The sequence below is a fragment of the Heterocephalus glaber genome, unplaced genomic scaffold, assembly GCF_053883595.1.
Source record: "Heterocephalus glaber isolate CG9 unplaced genomic scaffold, H.glaber_assembly_v1.0 deba00001689, whole genome shotgun sequence".
In the NCBI taxonomy this organism is placed as follows: Eukaryota; Metazoa; Chordata; class Mammalia; order Rodentia; family Bathyergidae; genus Heterocephalus; species Heterocephalus glaber.
Window position 1 is genome coordinate 13,940,331 of NW_028258414.1, and position 24,102 is coordinate 13,964,432.

Genomic DNA, 24,102 nt, shown 5'->3' on the forward strand with positions numbered 1-24,102 from the left:
TTCATGACCAATCTTCTGAGAGCCCAGAGCTGGGAATTTTGTCCTTGGTCCAAGGAAGAACCATACATATGCAAGCTGGTAACTTCCAGGAGGAGGGGGAAGTCCTCCTCATGTTGAATTGGAAGCACAGGCAGCTGTTCACATAGACTCAGAGCCATATTGCTATTGAGGTAGAGTCCAGAAGAAGGTGGGAGAATTCCCAGCCTTGGGAGCCAGCATGGAAAGCCGCATGTTCTAGAGTCGGACCCCATGATCCTCTTACAATTCACCACCTTCTAACTCACCCCTGCTGCCTCTCTCCTCTATTGACTCCCTGCATTATCATCTGATTAATATTTGCTGTTCCTCCCTCCTCTCCCCTTCCTTCTTCTGTTCTAGAAAATTAAAAAAACAAAACAAAACAAAGAGAATACATTTGGTATGGTGGTCCATGACTATCATTCCAGCTACTCAAGAGGATGAGGTTGGAAGGTTGCAAGTTTGAAGCCAGGCTGGAGAATCTAGCAAATAAAAATTTAAAGGGGCTTCAATGTAGTAGCACACTTGCCTAGCATGTGCAAGGAGGACCTAGGTTTAATCCCCAGTAAGGCAAGGCAAAAAAAAATGAAACAAAACAAAACACTAAAAACCAGGAGACTAATAGAATGACGACCATATACCCATTAGCTCCAATAATGACCAAGTCATGGCTAGTCTTGTTTCTGTTATATGCTCACTACTTTTACTATCACTACTCAATTGTCACTTTATCTGAATGGCTTTGAAGCAAACTTCAGTTACCTTTTTTTTTGGTACTGGGCATTGAACTCGGGACCTTGCACTTGTGAGGCAGGCACCAGAACCACTGAGCTAAATCCCCTGCCCCAAGTTACCTTTCAATCTGTAATTAGTTTAGCATCTATCTCCAAAGATAAGGATTCTCATTTGGATATAAAAATTCCATTATTATACCTAACAATAATAATTCCCAATGTCTCCAAATACCGGCTTAGTGTTAACATTTCCTCAAATGTCTCAGCTTATTTTTATATTTGTTCAAGTTGGGATCTAAATGAGGTCTATATAGTGTCACTGGGTTATGTGGCTTTGTCTTTTTTCATGTAGACTATATCCCTGTTTATTGAGGAAATTGGGTTATTTGAACTATAGGGTTTCCCACAGCCCAAATTTCACTGAATGCATCCCTGTGGTATTATTTAGCATGTTCCTTTGTCCTCTGTATTTTCTTTAAATTGGTAGCTGAAGAGCTTCATCAAATTCAAGGATTTTGTGGGGGTTTTCTTTTACAAGAATATGTCATAGGTTGTGTTGTGTTTTTCCATCAGGAAGTATATCATGTCTGTGTTTCTTTTTGTGATATTAGCCGCCATTGAGTATCATTATCTAGATCTACTTCTTCATCTATTTTATTAAGGATTGCAAAATAGAAACATTCTATTTCCATTATTCTATCTTCATTTCATAGCTATACTGCTTCCATAAAGAGAAATTGCCTTCATCAATCGTGTGGTCACCCTTAGGTCATTCATCCCTCAAAGGTCTCAGGCCACAGAGTCAAAATATGAAAATGTTTTGTGTCCCCACCCCGAGTCCTCAGTATAGATTCCACAGGAAGAAAATGCCTTCCCCCCTCAACCATCTGTGTTCACTGTTTCAAAGAAATTTCAAAATGCATTGGCCAGCCAAGATATCAGCCCTGCTTCAATATCTGTAGGCTTCGTATTTACCAGTGGGAAAATATGGACTCATTTAAATAATTCAGAAAAATCTTTCTACTCTGTTGCTCTACAGTCTACTCCTTGAGAGTCTGAAGCTAGGACTCACATAAGGTATAGAGTGTTCTATCCCACATGGTGCTCAAGCCCTGGACCTCTGCTACCAGAGCTGTCCTTCTGGCCACATGATAGCAAATATCTGTCCTCACTTTTGAAGGTATAGTATTCAGTCTTGACTCTGAAGAGGAAGGAAACACAGAAACCTCCATGGAGAAAAGCCTTCACTAGCTAAGGCCAGGGATAGGCCACAGTCCAGCTGCTCACTTTGTGTCACCAGCCTTACCCATGATGGCTCTAGTCTCAGAGCCCCTCTGTCCATGTGAACTCTGAAAAGCTAGTCTGGCTACCCACATTTCTTTGCAGTTGTAGAGACTTAGAGTCTACAGCTAGGTGGTTTCCCAACAGCTCACACCAACAGAGACTCACTGGTTCACACCTGATGGGGACCCCAGAGACGAATCTTCCCATACAAGCTGTCAGAGACCCACCCATCCAAGCAAATAGCATTAAGGACTCAGGGTCCATTGTTTGGGGCCAGCCAGGCCAGCTGAGTATACCAACAGGATCTCTAAGGAGTGAGCCCTGGTGAGTGACCCGGATTTCAGCCACAGGCTCAAAAGCCTGCTGACTACTGTCTGCATCTGTAACCAGCTCCTGCTGGGGCCAGGGTTGCTGCACCAGGGCCATGAAGAGAAGCAACAGCGGGAGTATAATAGACAGCTACAGAGCTGCCATGAAGGGTGTACAGCTGGGCACCACCTGCCTATGAATGCCAGAGTGAAGTGTGATGTCTGGGAGCCCAGCTGGGAATGGGGGCCTGTTGTTCCCATCTACAAGAAATATGGTAAGAAGAACTAACTGGCTCTACTTAAGCTATTTACCTGCTACCTCAAATTCCTTTCTGAGCCAAAGTGTTCTGGCTTTTCACCAAAATACAAGAGGATTTTGGTTAAAACATATCCCCATTCCAAATTTATGAGCCACACTCTGGATCACCAGGCCCAATAATCCACTTGGATCTAGTTGGTATGAGTCCAAGTATTTGTATATGCTGAGCACCCATCACAGAAGAGCAGGGACTGGGGGTAGAGCCTCTCACCTCTAAGATGTTTGAGCCTTATCTGTGGAGGTTGAGGTGGGGGACAGGGATTGGAGGGGAGGCAGACATGAGAGCTTGGTATTGTTGCTCACCTTATGTTCATAATTATTATCTGCTGCTGATAATCAGATGTAGCTGGCATGAGTCCCATGGCCTTGCCAACTAATAGCCCACCTGGATAGGAACCAAGCAACTCTGCCGCCTCTGAGCTATACTGGAACAGATCTTGCCAAGACTATGGCCTAGTTTCCAGAGCCTTGTACCCAAGTCTGTGCAAGTTCAAAGGTGGATCAGATCCTTGCCATTTCTTGGGGATTGAATTTGCAGTGAGGAGCTCAGAATTAACCAGGCCTACTAAAGGCTGATAGGGTGATGACGTGGAACTGCCATTTGCTTCTACTGACATCAGCTTTTGAATCAACTCAGGTCATTCCTAAGGTCACAAAAGTGGCCTTGCTGGGAACAGAGCCTCATTCACATTGGGAACTAATAGAAACAACAAGGGTAGTAGTCACTAATGCTATTCACCAATATTTTTGTTTCTCTGCTTCCTAGACACATGGTAAGATTGCCTTTCCTCAACCTACTGTGAGTGGGTGGGGACATCTGTTAGTTTGGACCCATGAATCATGGGCAGAGGTAATGTCTATCACTTCTTAGCTTGAGTATTTTGTATTTCTAAATTGGTTCAGTATTTGTCTGCCTACCATGACATCTCTCTTTCTGCTTCTGTCTCTCTGTCTCTCTGTCTCCCTCTGCCATGACAGCTAGTGATTTGGAAATGAATGGTGGATGCTTCATCAGCCTGGATCTCAGAGTAAGGAGCACAGAGCAGAACTCTGCCAACCTGTACTGGATGAGAGTATTACCAACAAAGCCTCAGGTGCTACAAGCTTCAAAGATTTAGGGATTGTTACCACAATATAACTTAACTGACCTGACTGATACAACAAATCAGTTTTGTTTTGTCCGAGGCAAAACAGCTATTTTTTGGTATCCACAAAGTAGACTCTACAGCCTTCTTGAAGTTCCAAGTCTGATGTAAGCTCTTAATGATCTTTTGTTCACTTTAGTGATACATCCATAGACTTCCTGGTGTGGCTCCCTCCAGATTCTGGAAGAGTACACTGGACTCCTAGGCCTTAAATCGCCCACGATGCCTTTCATACCTTGCACATGGTCAGTGATTGGCCTTGGAAGCCCACAGTGCAATAGGCAGGGTCATCGCTCCTCGAGGATGTCCATGTCCTCATCCCCAGGGCTATGTGACCTTACTTGGCAAAAGGAATTTTACAGATGTGGTTAAGGATTTTGAGATGGGAAATTTTCTAAATGATCTGGAAAAGCTCAGTGTTTATCAGAAGGGTCCTTAATAAGTGAAAGAGAGAAGCCAGAGTGTTAGTCACAGAAAGATTAGAAGATGGAATGCTGTTGGCTTTGAAGACGGAGGAAGGGAATATGTATCAAAGAGAGCAGATAGCTTCTAGAAACTGGAAAAGCCAAGGAAACAGATTCTCCCTTAGAGTCACAAGAAGGGACTCAGCCCTGCCAATACCTTGATTTTCATCCCATTTCAGTCTCCTGAAATCCACGATTGTAAAATAATAGATTGTGTAGTTTTAAGGCATTATCTTTGTAGTTAAATTATCATCAGTGGTAGGAAATTAATACACAGGAGATAACTGCCTCCTGCTTCTGAGTACTCTCAGGAGACCACCGCCAACCTTGTCAGAGCCACAGCGCAAATGTATTTGATGGAGCCCCTGACAGCCCCAGCAACTGTACTGTGACCATGGCGCCTGTCAACATCCTAATTGCCACAGTGATTACTGTAGATATTCCTCACCATCCTCCAAGTTGGCGTCTCCTGTTCACTGCCCATCAATGTCAAGTCATGAGAAAACCCAAGCACTTGCCGTCCTTACTCATGGCTACATGGTGAGCAGGTCATAGACATCAGTAAATCTCAGGTAAATGCGAGATTGAAGGGATGCCATGAAGCCTTACCCTATCACATATGTTCTTCAGTGATTTACTGGAAATCTTCAGCAAGAAACATGAAGCTGAGTTATGTACAGCAAAAAATTAAAACAAAACAGCAAGGGATTAAAAAAAAAAAAAAAGCATTCAATGCTTTGCCCACTCACAGTTTTGTCAGGTGCAAGTACAAGCTGTGTGATTCTCCTTAGTTGGCAAATTCTTTGATTCCTTCTGCCATGCTTGCAGAGGGGTTTTCTGGTAGCGAAAGAGATCTATTCTCCCCTGGGCACCTGCTTCCTCCAGCTTATTAAAATTTCACTCAGTTTTTAGAGAAGTAACATGATTGTGGGAGCAAGGCTGTTCAGTGAGACTAGAATGAAGCAAACAAACCCAGATTTTAGTGACCTGAATATAGTTTGATTCACTCATATTTATTCCATCCTTGCTATTAAATAACAATTATGAGAAAATTATGGTTTGTGTTAACATCAGACAATGTGTTGGATGAGACCTAGAGAGGTAAATTTCCATTTCAACAAAAATAAGTATATCTTACTTACTAATAACCTGTTCCCGAAAAACACAAATTCTGCCCTCCAAAACTGGATGTTATTTTAAATAAATATAACACATTCTATAACAATCCCAAACTCTAAGATAATTTTTCTAAAACATTTGAAGCATGGAAAAATGCCTAAATGTATAACTACTGCCATGCTTGAATGCAAAATGCTAAATACATCACTCTAATCAAATTAATCACAGAGTGATAAAGTTTACGTTAAAATGGCTCTAACACCTAAATGAAAAACTTAAATTTATAAAACTTTGAAAGGAAACACAAAAATACATATCTTTGACTCTGGGTGGGCAAACATTTCTTAGAAGTGACATGAAAAAGAAAGCTAATTTGGACTTCACCAAAGTTAAGAACTTCTCTTTCTGATACTGATAAAAGAATGAAAAAACAAGTCACAGACGGAGAGATTACACTGGCAAACGACAAAGGATTTGATTTGGGAGGGGGTTTTTTATATACATAAAATCTTTCAAAATTCAGTGAGATAATAAATAATCCAGCTTTTAAATTGGCAAAATGTTTAAACAGAGGCTTTATCAAAGAAGATCTATGAATGACAAATCAGCACATAAAAAGATACTCATCATCATTAAAGGAAATGCTACACCTATAGAATAGATAATACTTTAAAAAACCACTTGATAATACCCAATGTTGATGAGGCTGTGGAGCAGCAGGAACTCTCTCTCATCCACTGCTGGTGAGGATGTAAAATGGTCCAACCATTTTGTGAAAGTTTGGCAGTCTCATAAAATTAAACATACAATAATCACACGATACACCAATCCCTCTCCTAGATAGTTACCCAAAAGAAATGAAAATTTATGTTCACATAAAAACCTGTCTGTCAATATTTATAGTGGCTTTACTTAGAAGAATCAGATTCTGGCAATAACTCAAATGTTCTTCAACTGGGGAATGAACTGCAGCCTACTCATGACATCATTAGCAATAAAAAGGAACAAATGAGGTTGTACACATCAAGATGAGTGAATCCCAAATGTGTTGTGCTGAGTAAAAGAAGCCAGATCCAAAAAGCTACCTGCTGTATGATTTCATTTATGCATCATCAGAAAAAAGGAAATGATAGCAACAGAAAGTAGAGCAGAAGTTGCCAGGGACTAGGGATAGGATGAGGGATTCCCTATGAAGAGACAGAGGGACAATTTTGAAGGGACAGTATATTCTACATCTTGATTATTATGGTGATGATATCACTGTCAGAACTGTGTACTCTGTAAGAGCGAATTTTACTGAATGTAAATTAGACCTAAGAAAATGACAGTAAGAGAACAAACCAAAGCCAGTTGCTTTGGAGGCAGCAGCATGCAGGGTTCCCATGACCCTTGTGGGGACTCCACGTGCTCGTCAGAACATCTGCATGTGAATCTGACATTCTATTATTTGTATTTAGAAAGGGATTTATGAGTTTTTGCATGCTGTTTAGTTAAAATGTTGACGTGAGGTTTGGGTATGTAAATATCATTTTTCCAATGTAAACATCAGCTAAAAATATATTGACAAATACATGGGTTCAATAAAGTTTGGATATTAAAAACCCACAGGGATTCCACTGGGAAAACAAGCTGGAGAGACATTCTGTAGGGTATGCCAGTATCAGGAGACTACTGAACTCTATTTTTACATCCTGGCTGACAGCCTATCCCATTGCTGGTAAACTGACATGTATATACAGCAAATCCTGTTGAATAAAAAGTCCTTTCTCTTTAGCATATCTTATTCCAGACACTGACAGTTAAACTAGAAAAAAATTAGAGAAATCCAAAAAAGCTGAATAATGGAAAGAATAAAGATGATCTGCTATTGATTAATACTAATATTGATTTCTATATTTAGTACCTAGAGAACGCATGGTCTTTTTATGTCCATGAAATTTTCACAAAAGTTGATAGTCTAAGATATCCTAAAATGTATAACAAGAATAAACTATATTCTCTGAGTGCAATTCAACACTACTATAAAAAGATAATGGGAAAATAACCAAAAACTTCTAACTACTTGGAATAAAACTTACAATTACGGAATATTTGGCAAATCTTAATACTGTGAATCCTGACTGCTGAAACTTGTAGGATGTAGCCAAAGCTGTACTTGGAAGGAAATGTATAGACTTAAACAACTCAATTACCAAATAAGAAAAATGAAAATGAGCAATGAATTTAGTAATCAATTGAATATTCTGGCATGTATTAGGCAATTAAATATTTAGTGAGTGAAAAAATTAAAGAGAAACAACAAAATAAACAGGGAAAAGGGGATAAAGGAAAATTTTACTTAGTTACTAAATTTAAACACAAAAATTAGATCAGATAGCTGAATGGGAAGAGGGCAATAAAATGAACTATCAATCAATTAAAAAAGAAAGAAAAGCACATAAAATTTAGAATAAAAAGGAAATGTAGCCCCCAATCTAAATGAAATCTAAAGAATTATAGAAGAATATTTTCTATATTATGCCATCCATTTGATAATTGATGAAATGAGAGATTTTCTATGAAGATATAAATTATTAAAAGTATGTAAGAAGGGCCGGGGATTTTAGCTCAGTGGTTTTGCTGCCTGCTGCGCAAATGCAAGGACCCAAGTCTGATCCCCGGTACCAAAAAAAAAAAAAAAAGAGTATGTAAGAAGCAGTATAATAAAACCAGGAGGCATTATTAAAATAAAGGAAAAACAATGGATTTTGAAGCAATTCAACAATAATACCTCTCATTTCAAATCTAAGTTCTTTCTCTTAGTAGCTGTGAAACCCTATAGAATTATTTAATGCTTCTCACCCTCAGCTTTCTTATCTATAAAATGGCACAGTCAAACCTACCCCAAAAGACTATTGCAGGATTTAAAGAGATACATGTGAACAGCTGAGCTGAGGTACTGCTGTAATTATTACAATTTTAAAAGACCTTGTAAGAATGTGATCGAGGAACTATCCTTGTCAGATCCTGGGGCCAGAGAGTCCCACTGTTTTCATGGCTACTGGAGCTCTTTCAGAACCTAGAAAAAGATGAAAGTCTCCTCATTCCTTTTTAGGTGACAAGTGCATCCCTAACACCAAGACCTGCAAAGGTAACACGTGAAAGAGGAGAAATCAAACCTCTTAGAAATATAGATATAAACTTTCTAAATAAAGTACTAGAGCTCCATCTTGTTAGTCCTTGTGTATCAAGCCAGTGTTTCTTTATAATGTGTCTGATTATGTAATGCATTCATTTCCTAGTGCTATTATTAAAAAAATTACCATGAACTTGATGCTTTAAAAACACACAAATGAGCCAGGCATGGTGGCATATGCCTATAATCCCAGTACTCGGGAGGCTGAGGCAGGAGGATTGACATTAGTTCGAGGCCAGCCTGGGCTACACAGTGAATTCAAGGCCAGCCTGGACTACACAGTGCGACCCTGTCTCAAAAAACAAAACAAAAATAACAACAACAAAAGCAAAACCACGAATGTATTCTCTCTATGCTTTTGGAGTTCATAACTCCACAATTAGTTTCACTGGGCCAAAATCAAGGTGTCAACGGGGCTGTGTTTCTGGAAACTCTAGGAGATAGTCCATTTCCTTGCCTTTCTGATTTCCACTATCGCATCCTTGGTCTTTTCCAGCTCCCACTTTTCACCTGTATTTTTGCCTCATGCTCATTCTCATTCTCATTCTCCTATTCTCCCCATCCCCACCCCAAGGCCCAGCCTCTCTTTTCTGGATATGCAAACCCTCCCTCCCTCTATCTCCCTCGTATGAACACATGTGATTGAATTTACAGTCCACCTGAGTAATCTAGACTACTCTACCCATTTTAAGATCCTTAACCAGTTTTCCAAAAACCTTTTTGTGCCATATGAAGTAACACTATTTATTGGATGTAGATATCTCTTATGGAAACACTTTTTATCTGAATCTGGTCCTTGGCCTCCAAAGATTCACCTCTATCCAAAGGCAAAATATATTCACTCCATCCCAGCATCCTCAGACTTTAAAGCTATTACAGCATTAACTCAAGTCCAAAATCACATCATTAAATCAGGTACCAGAGAGACTCTAGGGATAATCCATCTTTGAGCAAAATCTCTTTCCATCTATGCACTTGTGAAACCAGAAAACAAGTTATCTGGTCCCAAAATGTAATGGTAGTTCAGACATAGTATAACACTTACAAGTGTAACCACTCCAAAAAGAAGAGAATTAAAAGAATAAAGGGGTCACTTGCTCCCAATGAATTCCAAAATCTAGTAGAACAAATTATATTAGCTTTCAAGGCCTGGGAGTAACCCTTTGCAGCTCAAGACTCTTCCTTTGGACCTATGGCTCTGGTGTCTTCTGCTCCCATGGGTCTCAGGTTCAGGCCTGAGGTTCTATCTCTCTCAGTTACTCACCCTTTTCCTTGAAGGGCCACTCATGTTTGCAGTTGAGCAGTTTTATCAGACTCTTTCCTGCCTGTAGAATTTTGGGAGCCTGGTGGCATTCATTTATTTCATCTCCTTTATCTCCTTCTCAGTCTCAGTTGGAAGTATTTCTGCTAAACTAATATTCTCAAAAACTTTGTGGGTCTCTCATATATTTCACAAATTGGTGTCCTTAGATAAGAGGATCTTCCACATATTGTCCCTATTTCTGGCTCCCGCTGAGATGAATAAGTGGATCCATGGGTCTTACCTTTCATCTTTTCTGCACTAGCAAAAAGTTGTCCAACCATACTGTTGGCCTTTCCAAAGCCCAACATCCTAACAGTGAATCTCTTCATACTATTATGTTTTTAAATTTACAGGCTGAGAACTTCTCAAATCGTCTAATACCAGTTCCTTTTGCTTAAGAATTCTTAATTTTAAAAAAGAGTTCTTATGTCTTTCTCCTCAAATTTTTCATAAGCAAAATGAAACCAGGCTGTACTTTCAATACTGTGCTTGGAAATCTTCTTGGTCAAATAGCCAAGTTCATTGTTTACAATTTCTGCTTTCCACATAACTGAAGGTTTCAATTCAGATTCTCTTTCTGCCACTACATAACGAGGACCTCTTTTCCTCTACTTTTCAAAAACGTGTTCCTCCTTAGCCCTCTGTTATGGTTTTTATATAAAATGTTCCCCAAATCCTCATGTACTTCCAGCTGGGGCTTTTGGGAGTGATTGGATCATGGGTGTGTGATATTAGATTATGGGAGCATGATAACTGGATTAGTTTAATGACTGGATTAGTGTGGTTCTAGGTGTGGCTGAATGGATTTACTAGAGACAGAAGATGTACATGTCTACCCCGGGTGTGAGTAACACCAAACAATAGACCTGTAGCCTGGGCAGAATAAAAAGGGAAAGGGAGGCTCATTGCTGTTGCTTTTTTCTGCTCACCCTGCCTTCTACTGTTTCTCCTCTGTCATGCCCCTCTGCCATACTTCCCTGCCTTGGAGCCAGCTGACTGCAGACTGAAACCTCTACAAACTGTGACCTAAAATAAACCTTTCCTCCTTTAACTTGTGGGTGTCAGGGATTTTGTACCAGCAATGAGAAAGTAACTAAAATACCCTCTCTAACAACATCTTTAACATTCATGTTTCTACCAACCTTCTACTTAAGATCATGTCTTTCTCTACTGTGCAACTAAGCTTTCTCTACTATGCTTTTTACTTCTTCCTGGGAAAACTGTTATATCATATTTCCACTAATAGTCTGTTCAAGTCAATTTAGGCTTTTCCTATCATGTACCTCAAAATTCTCAGTCCTTCTCATCATCCAATTTCAAAGCCACCTCTACAATTTTAGGTGTTTGTTACACCAGAATTCCACTTCCAGGTACCAAATTCTTTATCAGGCTTCAAGGAACCAGAGAAAAAGAATGCATAAAACATATCTATTTAAGAATATTGTTGCCAAGAACTGGCTTATGTACTTGTGGGGACTAGCCAGGCAAGTCCGAAGTCTATAGTGTAAGATATCAGAAAAAGCAAGGAGGAATTTTGGAGTAAAGCAGAAACTTCAGTCCACAGGTATAATTTCTTCTTTTTAAGAAAAACCTAAGTTTTCCACTTAAGGCCTTTCCACTGACTGAATCAGGGCCAGACTGTCAAGGAGAATCTTCTCTGGTTAAGAATAACTGTCATACATGTTAATCACATGTATCCAACATCTTCAAGTATTTGATTGGATAATGAGGACTACAGCCTACCCAAGTTGGCACATAAAACTGACCATTATGCATAATAAATAGATGACTAATGAAAAATATTCAGACAACCTAGAAATAAAAAATAATTCAACAAAAACTACCAGAACTGCCACCTAGAGATATTACTAACCCCGCTGTGACTATCTTTCTAGATTTTATTCCAAGTGAATACAAATACACAGACTCACATGTTTATATCTTAAAGAGATCATAATATAAATTTTTAATGTTTACAAACAAAAATAACTATATATGTAGCTATAGCTATTTACATATACATATCTAAATGCATGTATGTTCATATATAGCTATTTATATAAATATGTACATATGTATATTTTAGAAGTACTACATGTTCAACTTCTAAACTCATTTTATGAAGTCAACATTATTCTAATATAAAAACAAGGCCAGGACACTACCAAAAAAAAGAATATTAGAGACAGTTTTCCTGATGAGCATAGATATAAAAGTCTGTGTCCCCAAACCAAATTCAGCAACACATTAAATGATTCACTTACCATGATTAAGGGGATTTATTCCTGGAATGGAAGGATGGCTCAACAGTAAATACAATACATTATGCTAATGGAATGAAGAATGAAAATCATGTACTATCTCAGTAGATGAAGAAAAAGCATTTAGTAAAGTACAACTAATTTCATAATAAGAACTCAACAAATTAGACATAGAAGAAATGTATCTCAGCACAGTAAAGGTAACATAAAAATCCCACAGATAACATCATTCTCAATAGCAAAAAGCTAAAAGCTTTTCCTGCACCTCAGGAAAAGACAAGGATGTCCACGGTCACCACTACTAGTCAGTAGGGTACTGAATGTCCTAGCCAGAGCAATTAGGCAAGACAAATAAACTGAAAACATCCAAATAGGAAAGGAAGAAGTAAACTTGTGTCTGCTTGCAGATGACATGACCTCACACATGGAAAACTCCACAAACACTGTTAAACAAATCACGTAAAGGTACAGGATACAAAATCAACCTGCAGGCCGGGTGTGGTGCCACAGACCTGTAATCCCAGCACTAGGCAGGCTGAGGCAGGAAGATCCCAGCGAGTTTGAGGCCAGCCTGGGCCACATAGTGAGTTCAAAGCCAGCATGAACTACATAGCTCCCTGTCTCAAACAAACAAAACAAAACAAAATAAAAAACACAAAAATTATCCTGCAAAAATTAGCAGTATTTCCATACACCAACAGTGAACCATCTGAAAAAGAAATAAGAAAACAATCTCCCTTACTATAGCTGGAAAAGAAAAATAAATAATTTGAGAAGTGGGGCCTCTAGGTCATTGGGGACATCACATTTGGAAGGGATTAATGCTGGCCTCACAGGGTGAGTTATTTTCCCTGAGAGTAGGTTCTTAAAAATAGTGCAAGGCTGGCCTCTCCCCTGTTTCTGGCTTTCCATATCACATGATCTCTTCCACACATGCTCCTGCCATTACAATGCCCTCCACCAGGAGGCCTTCAAATAGATGGTGCTGCCTGGACTTGGACTTCCAAGTATCTGGAAGACTAATAAATCTGTTTGTTATGAAGTATACGGCCTCAGGCATTTTATCACAGCAACAGACAACAAACTAATACAGGTACAAATTTTCAGTTTTAAGATAAATAAGTTAAAAACAATAACTACGTGAAGTGGTGGATAGTTAATTAGCTGGTATGTGGTAATCATTTGACAATGTATATGTATATCAAAACACGTTTGTGCAAAGTGAAGTATTCTATTTGAATTCACTTCAATTTTTATTGTCCATTATGCTTCAATAAAGCTAGAGAAAGGAAATCCTGTCATTTGTGACAACATGGATGAAACTGGAGAATATTATAAATGAAATACGCCAGGCACAAAAAGGTCAATGTTGCATGAGACGCCACAGAGGTGCACAGAGGTGGGTGTGGCAGAGAGATGGGGAGACATTAGGTAAAGGGCACAAAGTTTTAGTTAGGACAAGTGAGTTCTGCAGACCTACTGTACTGCATAGTGGCTACAGTTAATAATAATGTATATGCTTGGAAGTTGCCAAGACAGTAGACGTTTAATGTTCTCACCATAAAAATAAGTATGTGATGTGTAAGATATGTTAATTATCTTCATGCCATCATTTAGTGACGTGTATGTATATCAAAACATCACATTTGTATACCAAAACATCACATATGTATATCAAAACATCACAATATGCATAATTTTTGTCAATTATACCTTAATAAAGCTAGAGGGAAAGAAAGAAAAAGAAACCAACCCTGCTCCCCCTTGACCTCTGACTTCTAGCTTCCCACTTGTGAGAAAATAAATGTCTATGATTTTAAGTTGCTACTCTGTGGCACTTGGCTATGGCAACCCTAGCAGATGAACACAGTTAAGTATAACCCTAAATTTAAATGTCACATGGGGCTGTGTCTCAGCACCATTGCTTAGAATTTGTTCATTTCATTGAAAAATATATTCAAAAAGTTCTTAACCTACACACAGATTGGAACAATTCTTAAGAATGTACATGGCCTGTCTGCATCTCATAGAATGTAGGAGAGGGAGGATTTAACTATCTGAAGATTCAGCTCGCCATTATTTACTTCTCCAGAAAGGAATATGGGTCCCATAGTTCTGTGGTTGGCCCTAAGTCACCCTTCTAGAAGCTCAGCTGGCTCAGACAGTTCCTGGTATGTGTTTTGCAGCTACACCATCCTGACTGCCCCAAGGACAAAGTTTTTAACATGGAGTTGCTCCTGGGGAGAGGGCAATCAGTAAGCAGTAGATCACACAAAATTCTTTGAGCTAAGATTGTCTCTACCAGGCAGCAGGGAGGTCATTCCAAGGGGCCCAAAATTTACTAAGAAGAGAATAGCTTGGTATGGTGGCACACATCTGTTATCCCAGCACTCACAAGGCTGAGGCAGGAGGATCACTGCTGTTCGAGGCCAGCTGGGCTACATAGTGAATTTGAAGCCAGTCTGAACTACATAGTGAGATCCTGTCTCAAAAAACAAGGGAAGGGGGTTGATTTGAAGCTATTTTTCAAGGGACAGGAGACAAAATAAGACCAAAATAAACAAAAAAGGAATACATGTTCAATAAGCAGCACTCAGAAAGATATGAAAGAGAAAGTAAGTATTACTGAAGGTCTCATCAGTCAGACAAACTGCCATTAACATTTTGATGTATTTTTAAAAACTTTTCAGAGATGTAGCAATATGAATATATCCATATAAATATATACACTTAATTGTAATAGCCATATAATTTTTTTCCCTAAGGCTACACTTTACTGATTGATTATCTTTTTTTTTTTTGGTACCAGGGATCGAACTTGGGTCCCTGCGCTTGTGAGGCAGGTGGCAGAGACACTGAGCTAAATCCCCGGCCCTATTTATTTATTTTTGGTGACAGGGTCTCACTATGTGATTCAGGCTAACCTTGAACTCACTACTTAGCCCAGGCTGGCCTTGAATTTGCAGTGATCCTCCTGCTGCAGCCTCCAGTGTGCTGGGATTACAGGCATGTAACATGACTGGCCCTTAGGCTGTACTTTAGATGTATTTAATTTGTTTAGAGGTACTATAATTTATTTAGTCAACCCTTTTCTGGGTTGATCCTTGCGTTAATCAAAACTTTCTGTTGTAAGTGACAAATAGTCAAAGGAGTTAATGAGAAACAGAGGGTGTTGGCTTAACTGAAGGGAAGGTCGTGGCACAGTGGGAACAAGGACTCAAACAGTGTCAGACTTCTGTTTCTCCAGCCTCAGTAGGTTCTCAGTAGGTATGCTCTGTGTGAAGGCTGCCAGCTGCTCTAGAGTTGCTTTCTATAGTTTTGAAAACTGGTGGCAGAGATCGCTGCTCATTTACCCAGTACTCTAATAGAACCCCAATTTTATGAGAATCAGTGTGTCCAGGTAAAAACTACGCTTGAGACTCCCTTACAAGTAGGACTCAGTTCTGGTCAAAAACAAAAGTTGTAAATTAGAGTTATGAGAAAAGCTTTCTAAAGGATGTTCACTCAGTTTATATGCATCCTTCTCCCCTTTCCCTTTTCCTGCCCGATACATGGATGTAACTGGTGAGCTGCTGCAACCATTTTGTGACTGAGGCAAATTTGATAAGGGAAACCACATGCTAAGGAAGTTAAACCAGAAAGATAGAAGACTCATGGGTCGATGGTGGAATTGTTGTACAATTCTGCAATGCTTCAGACTTCTTCTACATGAGAGAATAAGCCCCAGTCTTCTTTATGACACTGTTAGGCGACTTTTCTGTTACATGTAGCTGCTTCAGTCTCTGATGTACAATCCCAGTAGAAAGATTAGGTCTGCCTAAATAATTCTACCATTGAAAACATCAAAAAGTAACTTGACTGGTTTGACTCAACTTTATGCCTGTCCCTCCCTGAAGCCACGGAAGTGGTACATCAATTAGGACACATATTGTCCAGAGAAACTGAAGGCTCAATTTAAAACTCCAGATCAGCACTGTTGCCGCTGGTAGAATATAAAATGGTATTGTTGCTATGGAAAACAGTATGACAGTTTCTTAAAAATTAAAAATAGAATTAGCATATGGTCCAGCAATTTCTTTTCTTCCAAAAAAATTTGAAAGCAGGAACTCAAACAGATACTTGTGCAACAATGCTAAGAGCAGCAATATTCACAACAGATTAAAAAGTGGACAGGATCTAGGTCTCCAGCAATAAATATATATATATATATATATATATATATATATATATATATGAATATTACTCAGCCTTCAAAAGGAAGAAAATTCTGATAAATGCCACAACATGGATGAACCTTGAAGGCATTATTCTAAGGGAAATAAACCAATTACAAAAGGATCAATATGGTAGGATTCCACTTATATGAGATCACCAGAGTAGCCAAGTTTGTGGAGACAGGAAGTAGAATGGTGGTTTCTGAGGGCTAAGGCAAGTGGGAAATAGAGACTTATTGTTTAATGGGTACAGAATTTTTGTTTGGGACAATGAATGACTTCTATTGCTACGCTAACAAATTACTACAACTTTAGTGGCTTAGATAACAAAAATTTATTATTTAGATGTCTGACCCTTCTGGGCTACTGGAATAAAAAAACCAAGGTACAGCAGTGCTCCCTTCTCCTGGAGGATCTAAAGTAGAATCTATCTCTTTACTCCCAAAGGTTCCTGTACTCCTTCATTTCCATCTTTGAAGATGGCAGCATGGCATTTCTCTGATCTTGCTTCAGGTTTCACCTCACTTCCTGTTCTGCCATCTTCTTCCACATTTAGGGAACTTATGACTACATTGGGCCCACCCACACAATCCAGGAGAATTCCCTTATCTGAACATCAACCTGAGTTACAATCCATTCATGTAATTCTCTTCTGCTATGTGACCTACCCTATCTTTCGCTTAACACAGACAGAACTGCAAAAACCCAGATAGCTAACATCGTACTTAATGAGGAAAGACTGAGTGGAAAGAGATAAGGATGTCTACCCTTGTGGGCACTGCTGGAGGCTCCAGCCAGAGCAATTAGGCAAGAAAAAGAAATAAAAGGTAGCCAGAATGGAAACAAAGAAATACAGAACTATCTTTGCCTGCAGATGACATAATCTTATAGATAGAAACCAAGACAGAAAAACCAGCAGAACTCATAAACAAGTTCAGTAAAGTTACAGGATATTGGGTTATTATCGAAAAATTAGTTATATTTCTATACACCAGTAATGAAAAAATCTGAAAATAAAATCAAGAAAACAAGTTCATTTATAACATCAAAAAGAATAAAATATTTAGGGATGAACTTAATAAATGAAACACAAATTTATAACCTGAAGACTATAAGACATTTTTTAAGGAAATTGAGGAAGACCTAAATAAATCTTTAGGATCACAGCATGATTCTAAAATCATAAGAATTAATATTGTTAAGATGGCAATATACCTCAAATTGATTTATGAGTTCAATTCAATCTCTATCAAAACCCCAGCCAGCTTTTCCCCAGCCTTTGACAAGCTGATCCTAGAATACATATGGAAATGCAAGAGACCTAGAGTGCCAAAAAGATCTTTAAAAAGAAGAATGGAGTTAGAGGGCTTATATTTCCCAACTTGCAAACTATAAATCTTCAGTTATCAAGACAGTGTGTACTGGTATAGAATGGATATATGGGTCAGTGGAACAGTGCAGAGATTCAAGAAATAGTTTTTTATGGCCAATTGATTTTTAAGACAGTCAAATAGGGGAAAGAATAGTCCTTACACCTAGTGGTGCTGGGATAACTAGATATCCACATATAAAGCAAAGTTTATGGCTTGTGTCTAGATGTACCCCCAAAGCCTCATGTGGTCATAGGTGGCTTTTTCAGAGGTGGCTGAATCTAAAGGTGTGATGCTGGGATTAAGGGTGTGTGATTACTAAAGGAGTACACTGACTGGTTTGGCACCACCCTAATCCCTAATCCTGGTAGTCTGGATAAGATAAAAGGGACAGAAAGATCCCGTTAGGATTCCTTTGTTGCTTTTGCTATGGGTGCTAAGGTTCCCTTGTGGGTGCCATAAACTGTTTCTCTTCTGCGATGCCCCTCTGCCATGTGCCACTCTGCCTTGGAGCCAGCTGATTATGGGGTGAAACCTCTACAAACTGTGAACTAAATAAACCCTTTTCCTTTTAACTTTGGGTGTCGGGTATTTTGTCTCAGCAACGAGAGATAAGTAACTACAGTGGGTCCTCAAGTCACAACAGGCCTGACATACAAACAACTTGGGTTAATTAGATTAATGGAAGATTCATCTGCCTCTTGTTATCTATAGTGTGTAAGAAGGTAAACGTCCAGATCTCAGCTGTATTGACTTACAACCAATTTAAATTACAACAAGCCCTTGGGAATCCATGAAGTTCATTAAGTCAAGGGTCCACTGTAACACAGGTTCCAACCTCCCACTACTGTATACACAAATATTCAGACCTAAAATATACAAATACAGACCACAAATACAGACCTAAATGAAACTGCTGAGACTATGCAAATCTTAGAGCCAAATATAGGAGTACTGTCTCCTACCTTGAGTTTGTGCACAACGGAGTCGCCAAGCGGAGCTGGTCAGGAGGATCACGGACACACAGCTCAACATCGTTGCTGAGACACTGGGGAGGTTGGTCTTGTTGGTCACCCTCTTGTCATTATGCGGCCATCAACCATGCCAAGAAGCAGAAGTAAGTGGTGCTCTCTCCTCCCAGGGTTCCACGACGGAACCTGAGACAAGATGGAGAGGGTGAGGGCCCCTCATACTTTACTTCATCCCCTCCACCCGTCACAAAGCAACCAATTACAACTGGATTTTTCCACACAACTTTCATTTCCTCAAAGTCGTTCTTAACCCTATGGAACAAGAGCCTGTTCCTGCACAGGGCCCAGTATAGGTTGCTACTCCCCCTACCATATAAAAATATTGATCTGAAACAGGAAACACAGGGGTAAATCTTTGTGGCCTGGGCTTAGCCAAAGCTCTCTTTGTTTTGATGTCATATGCCCAGATGACAAAAGAAAAGCTGGACAAGTTGGACTTTTGAAGTTTTTCCTGCTTCGAAGGACATCGAGAATGTTAAAAGACAACCCAGAATGAGAGAAAATATTTGCAAATTATATTTGAGAAGGGTCTGGTATCTGAAGTACATAAAAAACCCTTACAATTCAACAGTAAAAAAAATGAAAAACCCAATTAGAATATGGATAAAGAAATGTAAACAGATTTCTTCAAAGATATGCAAGTGGCAAACAGCACATGAAAAATGCTGAGTATCATCAGTCCTCAAGGAAATGCAAATCGAAACCTTGATAAGAGGGCTGGGGCTGTAGCTCCGTGGCACAGCACTTGCCCAGCATGCATGAGGCCCTGATCTAATCTCCAGCACCAAAAACAAAAACAAACAACAGAAACCGCGATGAGATATAGCTTCACAACCAGCAAGATGGTTAAAATTGAAAAAAACAACAACAAAAACAACCAACCCCAAAACAGGCAAAACAGGCATCGTGGAGGATGTGGTGAAGTTGAAATGCTCATATATTGCAGGTAGGTTCTAAAATAGTGCAACTACTTTGGAAACAGTTTTGCAGTTCCTCAAAATGCTACCACATGACCTAGTAATTAGTTACCACATGACTTAGTAATTCTTACTATGTGTATATATACCCAGGAAAAATGAAAATATATGTCCACCTAAAAACTTGTACACAAATATTCACAACAATATAATTCATAATAGACAAAAAGTGAAAACAAGTGTCCATCAAAGAATAGATGGATAAACAAAATATGGTCTACCCATACAATGGAATATTATTCAGCCATAAAAAGGGAGTATTGACACATGGAATAGCATGGAGGGACTTTGAAAATAGTATGCTAGCTGGGTGCGGTGGTATACACCTATAATCCCCAAACCCTGGGAGGCTGAGGCAGGAAGTTTGAAAGTTCAAGTCTAGCCTGAGCAATTTAGCAAAACCCTATCTCAAAATAAAAATTTTTCAAAAAAGGTCTGGGGATGTAGCTCAGTGCAAAGGTTCTGAATTCAATCCCCAGTGCAGCAGAGAAAAAGGAAGGAAAGAAGGAAGGAAGAAAATTAAAGAAGCCAGATACAAAAGGCCAATATTATAGGATTCTGTTTATATTAAAGGCCAAGTATAGCAAGTGTACAGAAATAGAAAATAGATTAATGGTTACAATCGCTGAAGTCAGGGTTGGGGAACGGGGAGACTTCCAGAGAGTATGAGGCCTCTTTATAGGGCGATGAAAATGTTCTACTCCTAAACGTTGAGGATGGTTGCATAAAGCCAACATGCTGAAAACTATGGAAGCATGCCCTTTAAATAGGTGAACTGTATGAATTAAATTTTTAAATTAAATTAAACTGTATGAATTAAATTTTAATAAAGCTGTTTTAAAAATAAACCTAGCCTCTCGATTGGGAACCTTTTTGTCCTAAAGACAATCTTCTCTATAATTTCATCTGCACCTTTGTATTTATCTACTTCTGGAACTGCTATTCTACATAGTATATTTCAAAGATCTGTCCTACATAGCACACACAACTGGAAAGTCACCGTCACCCGTGGTGGCGGATGGGTCAGCAACTCACCTCCCATCCCCACGCCCCACCCAAGGGAGTTTTGCAAGATCATGACCCTTTCTAAGCCTCCTCCTATTACTTCTTGTTCCTAAACATTTCCCTCTGTCTCTTTCTCCAGGACTTGAGAGAATCACCCAGGGCTCTCTTTTAGTGGCATGGTTCCCAAACCCGGCAGCCCATCAACATCACCTACAGAGCTTGTTAAAGACACGGATGGATGCCAGCCCTCACCTGCTGATTCTGATTCTACAAGCAAGGCAGGGCCCAGAAATCTGGAGAAATCTGGAGCAGATTTTAATAAAATGGCCTGGATGATTGGTGACTTTAATTCAGCATTTGGAAACCACGTTTAATTCACTAATTCCTCATTCTGTAATATCCAGTCTGCTATTTACTGCTCTATTGAGCATTTTAACAATGTTTTTCACCTCAAAGAACTCTTCTCTAGTCTCAAACTGCTCTTTTTTCATGACTTTTTTCCCTCTCTGCTTTATTATAGTGATGTCCTCTCATATCTCACAGAGAATACTAATTAGAGGGTTGTGAGAGTTTTGGAGGCTCTGTTCTTCTTTCTGTATTATTTTGTGCACATGCCCAGAGTACTTACCTCCTAAGAGACTCTCCTTCTCCCTTGACCTGTGGTGTCAGGCCTGTGAATCCTCAGTGTGGCAGGGCTCCTGTACCCAAAGAGGCAACACAGCAGGATGAAGACTTGGGCGACAGAGATGATGTGTCTTCTACAGGGATGGAAATTTCCAGCATCTTCTAAAGCAGTGGTTCTCTGCTTTTGCTTCATATTAGAATCAGCTGAGAGCCAGGCGTGGCGATGCCTACCTAGCCTCAACTACTAGGGAGACTGAGGCAGGAGGCTCAGAAATGTGAACCCACTCTGGGCAGTTTAGTGAGACCTTGTCTCAAAAAAGTATGGGAGGTGCTCAGAGTGTGTAGCTCAGAGCAAAGGCCTTAGGTTTAACCCCCAGTATGAGAAAATATGAGAGAGAATATGAGAGAATATGAATACGAGAATCACCTGGGGGAGCTTTTAAACCTCCCAATGCCTGGCCTGCACACAGACCAAGAAATGAGAGCTCTCTAGAGCTGGGCCCCAGGAATCAGGGCAGTCTAAAAGCTTTCCAGGTGATCCCAATATGAATTCAAGATTGCCCATTGAAGTTAAATCTGGATCAACACATCTCAAAAGTTCATGGGGTGGGAATGACCTGGGGCTCTTAGTGAAAAGCAGTCTCTCAAAGTGTACTGTGGAGCTGGAGATTTTTCGCTTCTAGCAGGCTGGCCTAGGATTCCTACTTTGAATATTAAGAATCTCACGTGTTCACACCCAGCAGCAGCCTTTGGGACTTGGAAATTCAGGTTCTCTGGGCTGACCCCAGGCCTTCTGAATCAGAAAGCCAGGGGGGACCTGGAAGGTTGCTCATTTGAAAACCTACAGCAACTTCTCTATGTGTGGCCTCTGAACACTTCATCAGAATCATGGGACTGTGCAGTCTGGGGACCCTACCCTAGCCTGCCCCATCTTGCACTCAGAAAGAGAAGCCGAAGATCCTGCGTGTTGAGCACATTTCCCAGGCGGTTCTAACACACAGGCACATCTAAGAACTACTGTCTCTGAGCCTTACCTTTGCTAGGCCTCTGAGATGTTTCAATGTCCCAACACTGTAGCAGTTTTGGTAATTTCAATGCCCCAGGCTAGTTCTACCTGGTTAATTACCTGCGCAGAAGCTTAACATGATTAATTCAGGTGGATACCATCTTGGAAGTCCTCTAGAACCCTATAATTATGTGTGAAATACACATTTAAGTTAAACATAGGGGTAAAGAGTACCCTATGATGCTCAGGGGCCTAAGGGTATGCAGAGCAGATTTTGAGCAGGACGGGGAAGCCGCTCCCTCCTAAAACTACTTTGTGGCCATATGGTGTCCAGAGAAAGCTGGAAACTGGGGCTTCCCTGTTCCCAAGCCAGACTTGATAGCATCCAATTAGTCTTAATGCCACTGGTCTGCTTATGCCCAGAAAAAAAGGTAGTAGAGTCTCTGTAGATAACACCTAGTAGAGATCTAGGTGTAATTACTTTAATAATTTGATGGCAAAAAGTGCAAATGAAATGTAATTTTTTTCAAAATATATATTGGGGATCTGAGTTATGAGAATCTGATTGGTCTCTTGCATAGGCACTTGCACAAACTGGGTCTCTGAGTATGTGTTTGCTTTTATAAATAATACATTTTAATGTGCTGTGCTATGATGTGTTGAACAAATGGAGAGACTTTGGTTCAGAAAAATTTTTCCCCCTCTGTACTAGCCAAGTATTTCAAATGATTTGGCTTTGGCTTCAATTTTTTTTTTTTTTTTTTTGGTCTACGACATGACCAAAAAAAAAAAAGAAAAGAAAAATCAACTCCAAAGTGCTAAAGAAACAGCCAACGTACCTCCATAACTGCCCACCCCACCCCTGGGCAGAGAAAGGAAAATCAAAATAACACAAAACAGCTCAACTGGCCGTTCCCTGGGGAACTGAAAATAGTTCTTGAGGGGCACATTTCCCACCCAGGGCTTCCTCTCCAGCCCTCATTCCCGGGCTGAAGCTGGAAAGGCGCCAGGCTTCAGCACCTCCTAGCTTTTGATCGCTGTTTACCCCCCTGAAACATGATTGTCTATAATTATGTATAATCTCTCCCTTGTTTACTCTTTTCCACCGAAGCTTGAACGTGGTGCAATTGTGTTTCTCTCTTTCTCTGTTCTGCCTTGGTGCAGCGAAGAAACATTTCCTGTATTTTTTACTTTTTTTTTTTTTTAAAGAAAGAAATGTTAGGTTGCCATGTGTCCCTTTATGCTCACAGATTCAGCATGCTGGCAATTCCTGAACTGATTCATTCAGTAATGCCAGTTAGTGCCAAGCACTGTGCTAAGCTCCTTGGAGGAATTAGAAGTGAAACCCAAAATGCTCCTTGAGCCTTTCCCGGAATAAATGCCTCTTTATATAAAATATGCGATGACAGAGGAAGAGCATGTAACTGGGAACATAATGGGAGGAAATAAAGTGACTCCTCTGTCCCTAACAACATATCAACTGGCACTATTTCCCTGCTCTCAGTCACTTGCTACTTTAATTTCTGGCCCTGAATTAATCATTAATAGCTGAATGTATTAGAGGCAGGGACCAGGAGTAAACTATTTGGCTTTTTGCACTATGGTGTATCTCTACTCTATTTCACAGAAAGCAAAATTGAGTTCTTTATATACAAAGTGGATCCCTAAAACCCAAACAGGTCCCTAAAGACATATGTGCAAGGATCTGTGAACCACACCTGCAGGCTCTGTGCACAATCACGGGA